The sequence below is a fragment of the Triticum aestivum genome, chromosome 5B (genome assembly GCF_018294505.1).
Source record: "Triticum aestivum cultivar Chinese Spring chromosome 5B, IWGSC CS RefSeq v2.1, whole genome shotgun sequence".
NCBI lineage: Eukaryota > Viridiplantae > Streptophyta > Magnoliopsida > Poales > Poaceae > Triticum > Triticum aestivum.
Genome location: NC_057807.1, coordinates 646,740,690 through 646,754,712, shown reverse-complemented (window position 1 = coordinate 646,754,712; position 14,023 = coordinate 646,740,690).

Below are 14,023 nucleotides of genomic sequence, written 5' to 3'. Positions count from 1 at the left end.
CCTACGCAATTACCAGCTCCTGTAGTGCCGGGTGAGAGCGGCGGACAACATGATGAAGGGGGTGCAATAGTACTGGCTGATGTAATCGGTCCTGTAGAACAGAGAATGGATGATGAGACGGAGGTCGACCCTATGGGTTTCCTCAATACAAACGCGTATGACTGTGACATAGATATGATGAGTCAACCATATGACGAATCGGGCTATCAGCATGCTAATGAGGATATGGATGATATGCCAGGGCAGGAAGGTCATTGGAAGGATTGCAAAAAGTCTCTCTTCATGAATTCCTCATAGGACACGCCTGAAGATGCCGCCTCAACACAGGCTCAACTACCCGGGGGTCGTACAGTGCTTAGCCCAGGAACCCTGGGGCAAGGGTTAAGGAAGGGTCTGGAAGGTGTGCCCAAGAAAAAAGGAGAGGAAGAGATCGGGGAAGATAACTGCCTCCAAACAAGCCAGAGCACATAACAGCCAGACGATGGATTCTGAAGAGCATGTACCCATGAAAGGTGTGGCCATGTTCCATCTCACGGGCGAGCTGATGCTACCGTCGAAACTGCTGGAGGCACTATCAGGGGATCTCAGGAGACTGCACGACCATGTGCTGTCCACTGAGAAAAGCCTACTATCCTCAAAGGATCCAGGATATCCGACATACGCGGCTCGTGTGCCTGAGGGGAAGTGCTACATCGAGACACGGCCCGCGGAGGTGTTCTTCCTGCGGTTTGACCATATCTTTGAGATGTTTCTGACAAGGCGGCGTGATTTTACAATCGTCCACCTTTTTGCGCTACATATGAGCTCCGTCATGAAGAGTGAAGTAGTCTCGCAAATCTGTGTGGCGGATCCGTACTACATGCACGAGTCTTTCTTGAGTGTCGGCAACTTTGAGCGTAAAACTGCTAGGGACTACCTCCAAAACTTCATGGTACAGAAATAAGGACCAGGAAATTTTCCTCTTGCCTTATCATCCAAAGTAAGTCAGTTTCGGACAACCCTTTAGTACATTTCAATCATTCCTTCTCGCTCATATGGAGAATAATTTGAGGTGTCTTTTCCCCGCAGCAACGGGCACACCGTCCTTATCGTTCTTTACCTGTGAGTCTCCCACATCGTGTATTTTGACCCTTCCAGAGACTACGAGAAAAAGGACTACACCCACATAATGAATATTCTAGATGATGCTCTCCAAGGCTTCAGCATTAGAGGTGGCCACATGCAGATCAGGAAACAAAGGAACAAGAAGATGTGTTTCACGCATAAAACTAACTTCTCCTGCATCCATGTCCCAAAACCAAGCAAGAAGGATGGATTCTACATCGTCCATCTCGTGATTGAGTTCAACACGGATCACCAAAAGCTTCGCATGACAAGCAGAAATGATGATCATATCCACAAGTGGCTAGAATCTCATGGAGAAGTGGATTATAAACTTACAGATGACTTCTTTCGCATCCAAAGGGACATTTCAACGATCATCATGAAAGAAGTCGTCGATGAGAAGAGGATGTTCCACCACGGCCCTATATCGTGAGCTGACGTCCCAACTCGCATAGGCATGAAACGTGTAGACCTCACGCCGTTCAAGAAGCTAGGGTCCATCCTCGATGATATGGAAGGATGGAACTTCTAGTGATTTACGATGCCGATGATGATGATATGTGTCGGTTGAACTTGTATACTTTCTGTAGCGATGAAACTTTGTGATGTCCACGGTCCCTGCCGAACTTGCGTAACACTACTTTGTTAGTTTGCGTACGATGACCTGCATACCTCTAGTTCATTAGTTTGTGTACTATATGTTGCATCTAGTTTCTATCACTTTCTTTTTCGTGTTGCTCTAGTATATTTTGTTGCATATGATTGTACATCCTATTCATGAAGATGCATCTCTAACAGGTACCTAGTTTCTTGATGGCGAGATGGCAGTGCTATGCCGTGTACAAAGGGAAGGTTCCGGGGGTATACAACAAGTGGCCTGAGTGTCAGGCGCAAGTGAATGGGTTCTCGGGCGCCAACCATAAAGGCTTCAAAAGCAGACAAGAAGGAGAAGCTAGTTACTTGAGGTTCACGCTAGCGTGAGAGAGGACTCGTAACCGCCACCTCATGTACTGCATAGTTCCGCTCTCACTCATAGTGATAGCTCTTCTCGCGTATACCTTTGTTTAGATGGATGATGTTGTAGTTGCAAGTATTTGAGACTTGCATATATCGCTATTTTCGAGATGATGACAAGATACCACTTTGTGTTGGATGATGATTATGATGAGACTATTTGTATGTATATGCTATGATTACATTTGTGGTCTCGCAGGCATTTGTATGTGTATCATGACGACATTTGTATGTGCTAAAGATTCTTCTATAAAGCCTGTTCAAATACAAAACAAATATGCAGAAAAAACAAAAACTACTAAAATTAGCAGTAGCGAGTGGAGAAAAGTTAGCAGCAGCTTGACAGTAGCAGTAGCGCGCACAGGAGAAGCGCGCTATAGCTATTAGCAGTAGCGAGCTCCCGGGAAGAACGCTGCTGCTACACTTGTATATCAGTACTGCGGGCGCGCACGCGCTGCTGCTATGGGTTAGCTGTAGCGCCTTATTAGTAGCGCCGTGATCGCACTACTGATATACCTAGAACCCGCGCTGCTGCTAGGCTTTTCCCTAGTAGTGTGATGATCTGCAAAACCTAGAGACTCATAGTAGCTAATACGTCTCCAACGTAGCTATAATTTTTGATTGTTCCATGCTATTATATTACCTGTTTTGAATGATTACGGGCTTTATTTTACACTTTTATATTACTTTCGGGGCTAACTTATTAACCGGAGGCCCAACCCATATTGCTGTTTTATTGCCTGTTTCAGTATTTCGAAGAAAAGGAATATCAAACGGAGTCCAAACGGAATGAAACCTTCAACAGCGTGATTTTTGGGAATAATATCACCCAGGAGACTTGGAGTTCACGTCAGAAGAGCCTCAAGGAGGCCAGGAGATAGGAGGGCACGCCCCCCTACTGATGAGGTTTTGCATTGTTTTATACTAACTTATCTCACAAGTTCTTGTTGAGTTTGGTGTGGATGAAGCTTTTGAGATTGAGGAAACTGTGCCATGAAAGGAATTAAGGAGACACAAAAGCTAAAGCTTGGGGATGCCCAAGGCACCCCAAGATAATATTTCAAGAAGTCTCAAGCATCAAAGCTTGGGGATGCCCCGGTAGGCATCCCACCCTTCTTCTTCAACAACTATCGGTTAGTATCGGTTGAGCCTAAGTTTTTGCTTCTTCATATGAGTTTTGCTATCCTTGCAATGCCATTTTATTTTGTTTTGCTTGCTGTTTGAGTACAATACCAAGATCTGGAATTCTTAAATGTTAGAGAGTCTTCACATAGTTGCACAATTATTTGACTACTCATTGATCTTCACTTATATCTTGTTGGAGTAGTGTGTCATTTTCTCTAGCGCTTCACTTATATCTTTTAGAGCACGGCGGTGGTTTTATTTTGTAGAAATTAATGAACTCTCATGCTTCACTTACATTATTTTGAGAGTCTTAAACAACATGGTAATTTGAATGAAAACTATCATAGGAAGTGAATTTGATGCTATGATCAACTTGATACTTGATAATTGTTTTGAGATATGGAGATAGTGATATTAAAGTCATGCTAGTTGGATAATTATGAATTTAAAGAATACTTGTGTTGAAGTTAGCAAGTCCCGTAGCATGCACATATGGTTAAAGTTGTGTAACAAATTTGAAACATGAAGTGTACCTGGCTTGTGCATCCTTATGAGTGGCGGTCGGGGACGAGCGATGGTCTTTTCCTACCAATTTATCCCTCTAGGAGCATGCGCGTAGTGCTTGGTTTTTGATGACTTCTAAATTTTTGCAATAAGTATATGAGTTCTTTTGACTAATGTTGAGTCCATGGATTATACACACTTTTACCTTTCCATCATTGCTAGCCTCTTCGCTACCGTGCATTGCCCTTTCTCACCTTGAAAGTTGGTGCAAACTTCGCCGGTGCATCCAAACCCCGTGATATGATACACTCTATCACACATAAACCTCCCTATATCTTCCTCAAAACAGCCACCATACCTACCTATTTATGGCATTTCCATAGCAATTCCGAGATATATTGCCATGCAACTTTCCATCATTCCGTTTATCATCATGACATACTTTACTTTTGTCATATTGCCATTGCATGATCATGTAGTTGACATCGTATTTGTGGCAAAGCCACCATGCATTATTTTTCATACATGTCACTCTTGATTCATCGCACCATCCCGGTACACCGCCGGAGGCATTCATATAGAGTCATATCTTGTTCTAGTTTCGAGTTGTAATTCATATGTTGTAATCAATGAAAGTGTGATGATCATCATTATTAGATCATTTCCCAAAAAGAAAAAAAAGAAAAAAAGAAGAAAGGCGAAAAGAAAAAAAAGAAAGGCCCAAAAAAAGAAGAAAAAGAAAAAAAAGAAAAAAAAGGGCAATGTTACTATCTCTTTTCAACACTTGTGCTTTAAAGTAGCACCTTGTTCTTCATGTAGTGAGTCTCATATATTGTGCTTCAAAGTAGCACCATGTTTTTCATATAGTGAGTCTCATAGGTTGTCTTTTTCATACTAGTGGGAATATTTCATTATAGAACTTGGCTTGTATATTCGTACGATGGGCTTCCTCAAATGCCCTAGGTCTTCGTGAGCAAGCAAGTTGGATGCACACCCACTAGTTTTCTTTTATTGAGCATTCATTTATAGCTCTAGTGCATCCGTTGCATGGCAATCCCTACTCCTCATGTAGACATCAATTGATGGGCATCTCCATAGCCCGTAGATTATCCTCGTCAATGTGAGACTTTCTCCTTTTTGTCTTCTCCACACAATCCCCAATCATTATTCTATTCCACCAGTAGTGTTATATCCATGGCTCATGCTCATGTATTGCGTGAAAGTTGAAAAAGTTTGAGATTATTTAAGTACGAAACAATTGCTTGGCTTGTCATCGGGGGTTTAGAATTTGGGAACATCTTTGTGTGACGAAAATGAAGCATAGCCTAACTATATGATTTTGTAGGGATGAACTTTCTTTAGCCATGTTATTTTGAGAAGACATGATTGCTTTATTAGTATGCTTGAAGTATTACTATTTCTTTTGTCAATATGAACTTTTATTTTGAATCATTTGGATCTGAACATTCATGCCACAATAAAGAGAAATACATTGAGAATTATGCTAGGTTCCATTCCACATCAAAAATTCTGTTTTTATCATTTACCTACTCGAGGACGAGCAGGAATTAAGCTTGGGGATGCTTGATACGTCTCCAACGTATCTATAATTTTTTATTGTTCCATGCTATTATATTACCCGTTTTGAATGATTACGGGCTTTATTTTACACTTTTATATTAATTTTGGGACTAACCTGTTAACCGGAGGCCCAACCCATATTGCTGTTTTATTGCCTGTTTTAGTATTTCGAAGAAAAGGAATATCAAACGGAGTCCAAACAGAATGAAACCTTCGGCAGTGTGATTTTTGGGAAGAATATCACCCAGGAGACTTGGAGTTCATGTCATAAGAGCCTCGAGGAGGCCAGGAGATAGGAGGGCACCCCCCTGCTGGGCGCGCCCCCTGTCTCGTGGGATCCTCGAGCACCTCCCGACCGACTTCTTTCGTCTATATAGTCCCACGTACCCTAAAAACATCCACGGAGAAGATATATCGGGAGTTCCACCGCCGCAAGCCTCTGTAGCCACCAAAAACCTCTCGGGAGCCTGTTCCGGCACCCTGCCGGAGGGGGAACCCATCACCGGTGGCCATCTTCATCATCCCGGCGCTCTCCATGACGAGGAGGGAGTAGTTCACCGTCGGGGTTGAGGGTATGTACAAGTAGCTATGTGTTTGATCTCTCTCTCTCTCTCTCTCTCTCTCTCTCTCTCTCGTGTTCTCTGTATGGCACAATCTTGATGTATCGCGAGCTTTGCTATTATAGTTGGATCTTATGATGTTTCTCCCCCTCTACTGTCTTGTAATGGATTGAGTTTTCCCTTTGAAGTTATCTTATCGGATTGAGTCTTAAAGGATTTGAGAACACTTGATGTATGTCTTGCCGTGTTTATCTGTGGTGACAATGGGATATCATGTGCCACTTGATGTATGTTTTGGTGACCAACTTGCGGGTTCCGCCCATGAACCTATGCATAGGGGTTGGCACATGTTTTCGTCCAGACTCTCCGGTAGAAACTTTGGGGAACTCTTTGAAGTACTTTGTGTTGGTTGAATAGATGAATCTAAGATTGTGTGATGCATATCGTATAATCATGCCCACGGATACTTGAGGTGACAATGGAGTATCTAGGTGGAATTAGGGTTTTGGTTGATTTGTGTCTTAAGGTGTTATTCTAGTATGAACTCTATGCTGGATTGAGCAGAAAGAATAGCTTCATGTTATTTTACTACGAACTCTTGAATAGATAGAATAGAAAGGATAACTTTGAGGTGGTTTCGTACCCTACCATAATCTCTTCGTTTGTTCTCCGCTATTAGTGGCTTTGGAGTGACTCTTTGTTGCATGTTGAGGGATTGTTATATGATCTATCTATGTTATTATTGTTGAGAGAACTTGCACTAGTGAAAGTATGAACCTTAGGCCTTGTTTCCTACCATTGCGATACCGTTTGTGCTCACTTTTATCATTAGTTACCTTGCTGTTTTTATAATTTCAGATTACGAATACCTTTATCTACTATCCACATTGCACTTGTATCACCATCTCTTCGCCGAACTAGTGCACCTATATAATTTACCAATGTATTGGGTGTGTTGGGGACACAAGAGACTCTTTGCTATTTGGTTGCAGGGTTGTTTGAGAGAGACCATCTTCATCCTACGCCTCCCACGGATTGATAAACCTTAGGTCATCCACTTGAGGGAAATTTGCTACTGTCCTACAAACATGTGCACTTGCAGGCCCAACAACGTCTACAAGAAGAAGGTTGTGTAGTAGACATCAGTAGCACGCTTCGTACTCCGGGTATTCTATCACAAACAAACAATAACATACATAAGCACTCAAACTAGAAGCATGGGTAAAACTCAAATAAGAAGATCTAACCAGAAAATTGAACTGAAGAACTCTGGTTTGCAAAAAGAATCAAATCAAACGGAGCAACGAAACTCAAACTACGAAAGAAACAAGATTTGTTTAATAATCTGGACTAAAGTCAAATTTTACAGTACCAAAATCTTGTTCAAGTTGGTTAAACGAAAAGAGGGATTCAAGATGAAGATTTGGGCGCTTGTTTCATCTGATTCGGTTAAATGAGCGAAAAGATAAACTAGATCGAAGATCAGGGCAGAAATCGCGATAAAAATAATTATAGAAAATCCCTGAAAAGTAAAACGAGACGAACACGCTAACGAACGAACATTCGCTGTCTGCGACTAACTGACGAACAACATTCATTAAAACGAACGTACGGACGAACGCCCGCTAAATAACTAAACCGAAAAAAACCCGAACTGATCTAAAGAAAAAAAAATCTAGATCTAGGTTTTTTTTAAAAACCGAACGGTTTTCTGAGAAAAACTGAGACGACGGCGGCGGCTACCTCGGCGAGGTCGGCGGCGGTGGCGGCGGCTCAGGTGGCGGGCGGTCGGCGGCGGCGGCAACTCCGGCGGGCCGGCGATCGACGACGGTGGCACGCAAGGTGGCGACAGCAGCGGCGCGCGTCTCGAGGCAGCGACAGCTAGGGTTGGCGGGGTCGGGCCTCGCCCTTATAAAGGCCGACCGGGCGGTGTCCGGTCGGGCATGACCCGTTAGGTCGGTGCACTGTTTTTATTAAAAAACTAATGCAAATAAACAAACAAAAGAAATACCAAACAGATTCCAAAAATCCTGAAATAAATTTTCATGGTCCTCTAATAATATTGCGGACAAAGAGAACATTTATTTGGGCTACTAATGCAATTTTGAAAAACACATTTTTCCTAATTCAAATAAAATAGCAATAAAAGTCCAAATAAAAATTCTTATTTGATTTTAACAATTTTCCTCCAATATTTCTTTTATTTTGGAGAAGTCATTTTATCCCCTCTCGTTTATTTTCATATTGGAAATATTCGGAGACAAAAATGATTAAAACCAAAATGATCCTCTTTTCAATATTTAAGAAAATTCAAATATGGAAATAATCAAAATCCCCAACTCTCTCCGTGGGTCCTTGAGTTGCTTAGAATTTCTAGGATTAACCACAAAAATGCAATAAAATTTGATATGCAATGATGACTTATGTATAACATTCCAAATTGAAAATTTGGGATGTTACAAACCTACCCCCCTTAAGATGAATCTCACCCTCAAGATTCGGGTTGGCTAGAAAATAGGTGAGGGTGGTCCTTCCGTAGGTCTTTCTCTCATTCCCAGGTGGCTTCATCCTCGGTATGGTGTCTCCACTGAACTTTGCAGAACTTGATAACCTTGTTGTGTGTGACTTGGCTGGCAAACTCGAGAATCTTCACTGGTTTCTCCTTGTAGGTCAAATCACTATCCATCTGAATCGCTTCCAATGGCACTGTATCTCTCAGAGGAATATCGGCCATCTCTGCATGGCACTTCTTCAACTGGGAAACGTGAAACACATCGTGAAATCCTGGCTATCCTTCTGGCAGTTCCAGCTTGTAAGCAACCTCTCCCAGACGTTCCAAAACTTTGTATGGTCCCACAAAACTTGGTGCTAACTTTCCCTTAACTCCAAAATGCTTAACTCCTCGAAGTGGGGACACCCAAAGGTATACTCTGTCTCCGACTTCATAAACTGTCTCCTTGCGTTTAGAATTCGCATAACTCTTCTGCCTGGACTGGGCTACCTTGAGTCTGTCGTGAATCAGTTTAACTATCTCTTCAGACTCCTTAATCAAATCTGGTCCAAACAACTGACGGTCTCCAAATTCATCCCACAGCAACGGTGTCCTGCACCTCCTTCCATACAAGGCTTCAAAAGGGGCCATCTTCAAACTGGCTTGATAGCTGTTGTTATAAGAGAACTCTACATACGGCAAATTGTCGTCCCAACTAGATCCATAATCTAGCGCACAAGCTCTCAACATGTCCTCGAGAATCTGATTGACTCTCTCGGTCTGTCCATCTGTCTGTGGATGAAAGGTTGTACTAAACTCTAGCCTAGTACCCAAAGTTTCGTGCAACTGATTCTAGAACTTTGAGGTAAACTGGGTTCCTCTATCTGATACAATGGTCCTCGGAACTCCATGCAGACATACGATCCTAGTCATGTATATCTTTGCCAACTTAGCACTCGTATAAGTGGTCTTCACTGGGATGAAATGAGCTACTTCCGTCAATCGTTCGACTACAACCCATATCGAGTCATAGCCTGAACGAGTCATGGGCAATCCCGTGATAAAATCCATGCCTAGCTTGTCCCACTTCCATTCGGGTATCGGCAATGGCTGTAGCAATCCTGCTGGCTTCTGATGCTCTGCCTTAACTCTCTGACATACATCGCATACTGCTACATACTCAGCAATATCCTTCTTCATTCTAGTCCACCAGAAACTTTCCTTCAAATCCAGATACATCTTGGTGTTTCCTAGGTGAATCGAATATGGTGAATCATGGGCCTCCTACAGAATCAACTTCTTGATCTCAGGGTCATTAGGCACATATACGCGATCCTCAAACCATAAAGTATCGTGCTCATCCTCATGAAATCCTTTAGCCTTCCCTTTGCTCATCCTTTCCTTTATCTCAGCAATCTCCTTGTCAGTCTTCTGGGCTTCTCTGATCTTATCCATCAAAGTTGAAGGGATTTCCAATGCTGCTACATAACCTCTCGGAACTATTTCCAAATATAGCTCGTGAAGATCCTCGGCTAACTCCTTGGGTAAATCTCCGGTCATGAGCGTATTGACATAACTCTTGCGAATCAATGCATCGGCTACTACATTAGCCTTTCCGGATGATAGTGCAACCTCATATCATAATCCTTAATGAGCTCCAACCATCTCCTCTGCCTAAGGTTCAACTCCTTCTGCATGAACATATACTTCAAACTCTTGTGATCCATGTATACCTCACAATGGTTTCCGATGAGAAAATGTCTCCATGTCTTCAACGCATGCACTACGGCTGCTAACTCCAAATCGTGTGTAGCATAATTTTGCTCATGAGGTTTAAGCTGTCGTGAGGCATATGAAACAATTCTTCCCTGCTGCATAAGTACTGCTCCAAGTCCTCGACGAGAAGCATCACAATACACTTGATAATCCTTACGTTGATCTGGAAGAATTAGTACTGGGCTGTAACCAAACGCTTCTTCAACTCCTGAAAACTGGCTTCACACTCCTAAGTCCATTTGAACTTGGTGTCCTTCTTCAATAACTCCATCATGGGCTTTGCAATCTTGGAGAAATTCTCTATGAACCTTCGGTAATATCCTGTGAGTCCAAGAAAACTCCTGATCTCTCTAACTGACGTGGGTGCCACCCATTTAGTCACAGAAACAACTTTGGTGGGGTCTACTGCTATTCCTTCTCTGGATATAACATGTCTGAGGAATCCAACTTCCTTCAACCAAAACTCACACTTGCCGAACTTGGCATATAACTGATGTTCCCTGAGCTTCTCGAGAACTAAACGCAAATGCTCCTTATGCTCCTCTTCATTCTTCTAGTAGACCAATATATCATCAATGAACACCACGATGAACTTATCCAAAAACTCCATAAACACTTTGTTCGTCATGTTCATGAAATAGGCAGGCGCGTTAGTCAGACCAAATGACATAACGGTACCTTGTGGTAAAAGATGTCTTAGGTATATCCTGCTCTTGAATCTTCAGCTGATGGTATCCTGATCGCAGATCGATCTGTGAAAATACCTTAGCTCCTTGCAACTGGTCAAACAAATCATTGATCATCAACAGTGGGTACTTGTTTTTGATCGTCACTTCATTTAACGCACGATAATCAACAACCATCCTCAATGATCCATCCTTCTTGTCCACTAGAAGTACTAGGGATCCCCAAGGCGATGAACTTGGTCGAATGTAACCTTTCTCCAGTAACTCCTTAATATGATTCTTAATTTCCTCTAAATCCTTTGCGGGCATCCGATACGGTCTCTTTAATATTGGCCCGGTGCCTGGCAAAAGCTCAATCAAAAACTCGATGTCTCTATCCGGTGGCATGCCTGGCAACTCTCCTAGAAATACATCAGGGAAATCCTTCACCACTGGTACTTCCTCCTCTATAACTCCTGATAAGGAATTCACTTGAGTCCTATTCGGCACATGCCGGGATACATACTTAATCCTTCTTCCTTCTGGGGTGGTGAGCATAATCGACTTACTAGAGCAATTGATGTTTCCTCCATACATCGATAGCCAATCCATACCCTAAATCACATCCAACCCTTGTGACTCCAGAATTATCAGATCTGAGGGGAAAACATGCCTACCTATGGTCAATGGCATCTGAAAACACCCCTGGCTTGCCATATGCTCCACTCCTGGCGAGCTTACTAACATAGGTGTCCTAAGAACTTTGGTGGGCAACTTATACTTATCCACAAATCCCCTCGATATGTATGAATGCGATGCACCAGTATCAAAAAGAATGATTGTAGTAAATGACTTAACCAAAAACTTACCTATAACTGCATCTGGCTACTCTTCAACCTCCTCCATGCTAACATGGTTCACTTGTCCCCTATTGAAAGGGTCGGGCTTCTTCCCAGAGCTTCCATTGCCATTTCCATTCTTTGCTTCAGAACACTCCATGGCGTAACGTCCATTCTTTCTGCACTTGAAACAAGTAATGTGACTAAGATCCTTCTTGGCGGGCGTTGCTGGGTTGGAACAGTTCTGTCCGTTGCTCCCTCCATTCCCATTCCCATTCTTGGGGCCACTATGGTTATGTGAACTGCCTCCACTGGAATTATGGCCTCCATGGTTATGGTGAATGTGTCCTCCCGAGTTCGGGGTAAAACGAGGCCTCTGCTAAGCTCGTGAATTGTACTTCCCTTGTCCATACTTCCTCTTGCGGATGTCTATCTGCTGCTGCTTCCCTTCCATCATAAGAGCTCTGTCTACCAAATCCTGGTAGTTGTTGAAGGTTGCCACCATCAACTGCATGCTCATCTCATCATTCAATCCTTCTAGAAACTTCTCCTGCTTAGCAGCATCAGTTGCTACGTCATCAGGGGCATAACGTGCTAACTTACTAAACTCATCCACATACTGTCCCACTATGCGTCCTCCTTGGCGCAAGTTGCGAAACTTGCGCTTCTTCATGTTCATAGCTCCTGCTGAAACATGGGCAGTGCGAAAAGCCTGCTGAAACTGGTCCCATGTAACAATGTCAATGGGGAAAGTGGCTGTAAAATTCTCCCACCATGATGTTGCGGGTCCATCAAGTTAATGTGCGGCAAAATGCACTCTCTCCGCATTTGTGCATCCTGCAATGGTCAGCTCCCTTCCAATCTTGCGGAGTCAATCATCTGCAACAATTGGCTCGGTGCTACTAGAGAACACTGGCGGCTTTAGCCTTAGAAAACGGGCTAAGTGATCAACAGGTGGTGGTGGTGGGTTGTTGTTGTTGTTATTGTTGTTGTTCCCTTGGTTCTGATTCTGAACTAGTAGCTGCATCAAGGTATTTTGCTGTTGGATCAACTGAGTGAGCTCCAGTGCGAAAGCAAATCCATTGTCATGTCTCGGAGGCATCTGATGGGTTTAGAAAAGGTGAGAAAACAGAATAGAATGAGGTCTAAAGGGAAAACACTACCCATATGCACATGAGACAAACACAATCATATCACTTCAATCAATTCACACAAGGGCTTACAATCGGTCTAACTATCGTTACAAAAGTGCTCGGACTATTATATATACATGGGGGGATACTACTACTGATATGTTGGTCGACTAGAAGTTTTAATCGGTAGAAGACTCCATGATATCCGCTCCAGCTTCATAAACATAGTCATCATCGTTGTCGTCAGGGTATGAGTCGGTATCGTCGATGATGATGTAGTCCTCCGGACGAATGTCCTTGGAATCATCGTTATCTCCTCCTGGCGCGGGTCTCCCATGAATACTCCTATCTTCCTCGTCAGGTCGTCATTCTTCTCCACTAGTATCGTCATTTCCTCCGCATATCCGTCGCGTGTAGACTTGAGTTCTTCCTCTAGCTCCGTGATCCTGGTCATTGCCTTCTTCAGATCTATCATGCTTGCGCACATCTGGTTCTCCTGGCGACGAATGTGCTGGTTTAACACCTGGATGAAAGCTGCAATGGACCTGTCTCTCCTTGTGCTGATCATCTCCCAATTGCTCATCTCGGCGCCCACATATCTGGTAAATAGTATCCTTAAGATCATTGTGGTAAACTTCTCCAATGTGTCCCATGGCGATGTGGGCTGCCATGCTCTTTCCTAGACTCCAGGTTGGTGCATCAAAGGAAAACTCTATGGGCTCAGTGACTGGCATGAAGGTCCTTCCTGGAACTTGAACTTGAATCATCCAATGCTCCTCTTCTGGTAAAGTGGTGATGTAGGTCCCGGTGAAGCTTGGTATTCCGATGTTCAGGTACCTAGTAACTTCCTTCAAGTGTCGGCCACAGGTGTATCTTCATCCGGTTGTGTAAACTTGTTCCTTGAGTCCGCCATCCTATAGTGTAGAAAAGGGAGAGGAGTCAGAAATGAGTAGAGAAGAGTGACCTATGGTTTTAGATTAGTGGTCGTGTCCTACAGTCAGCGTGTGCTCTGATACCATCTTGTAGCGACCAGACCTCAAACAGTCTAGTCTCTGTGCATCAGTGTCATACCTGGATCAGTAATGCTGACACGCACAGTACTTGAGGATTTATAACAGAGTTTCAATCACACACTTATTACATTGAATGTCTCAAAAGAGAACTTATTACAATAATATGGCTTAAGGCCATCTAAATACGATAACAGCGGAAGGCTTGGAAGATAAAGTGA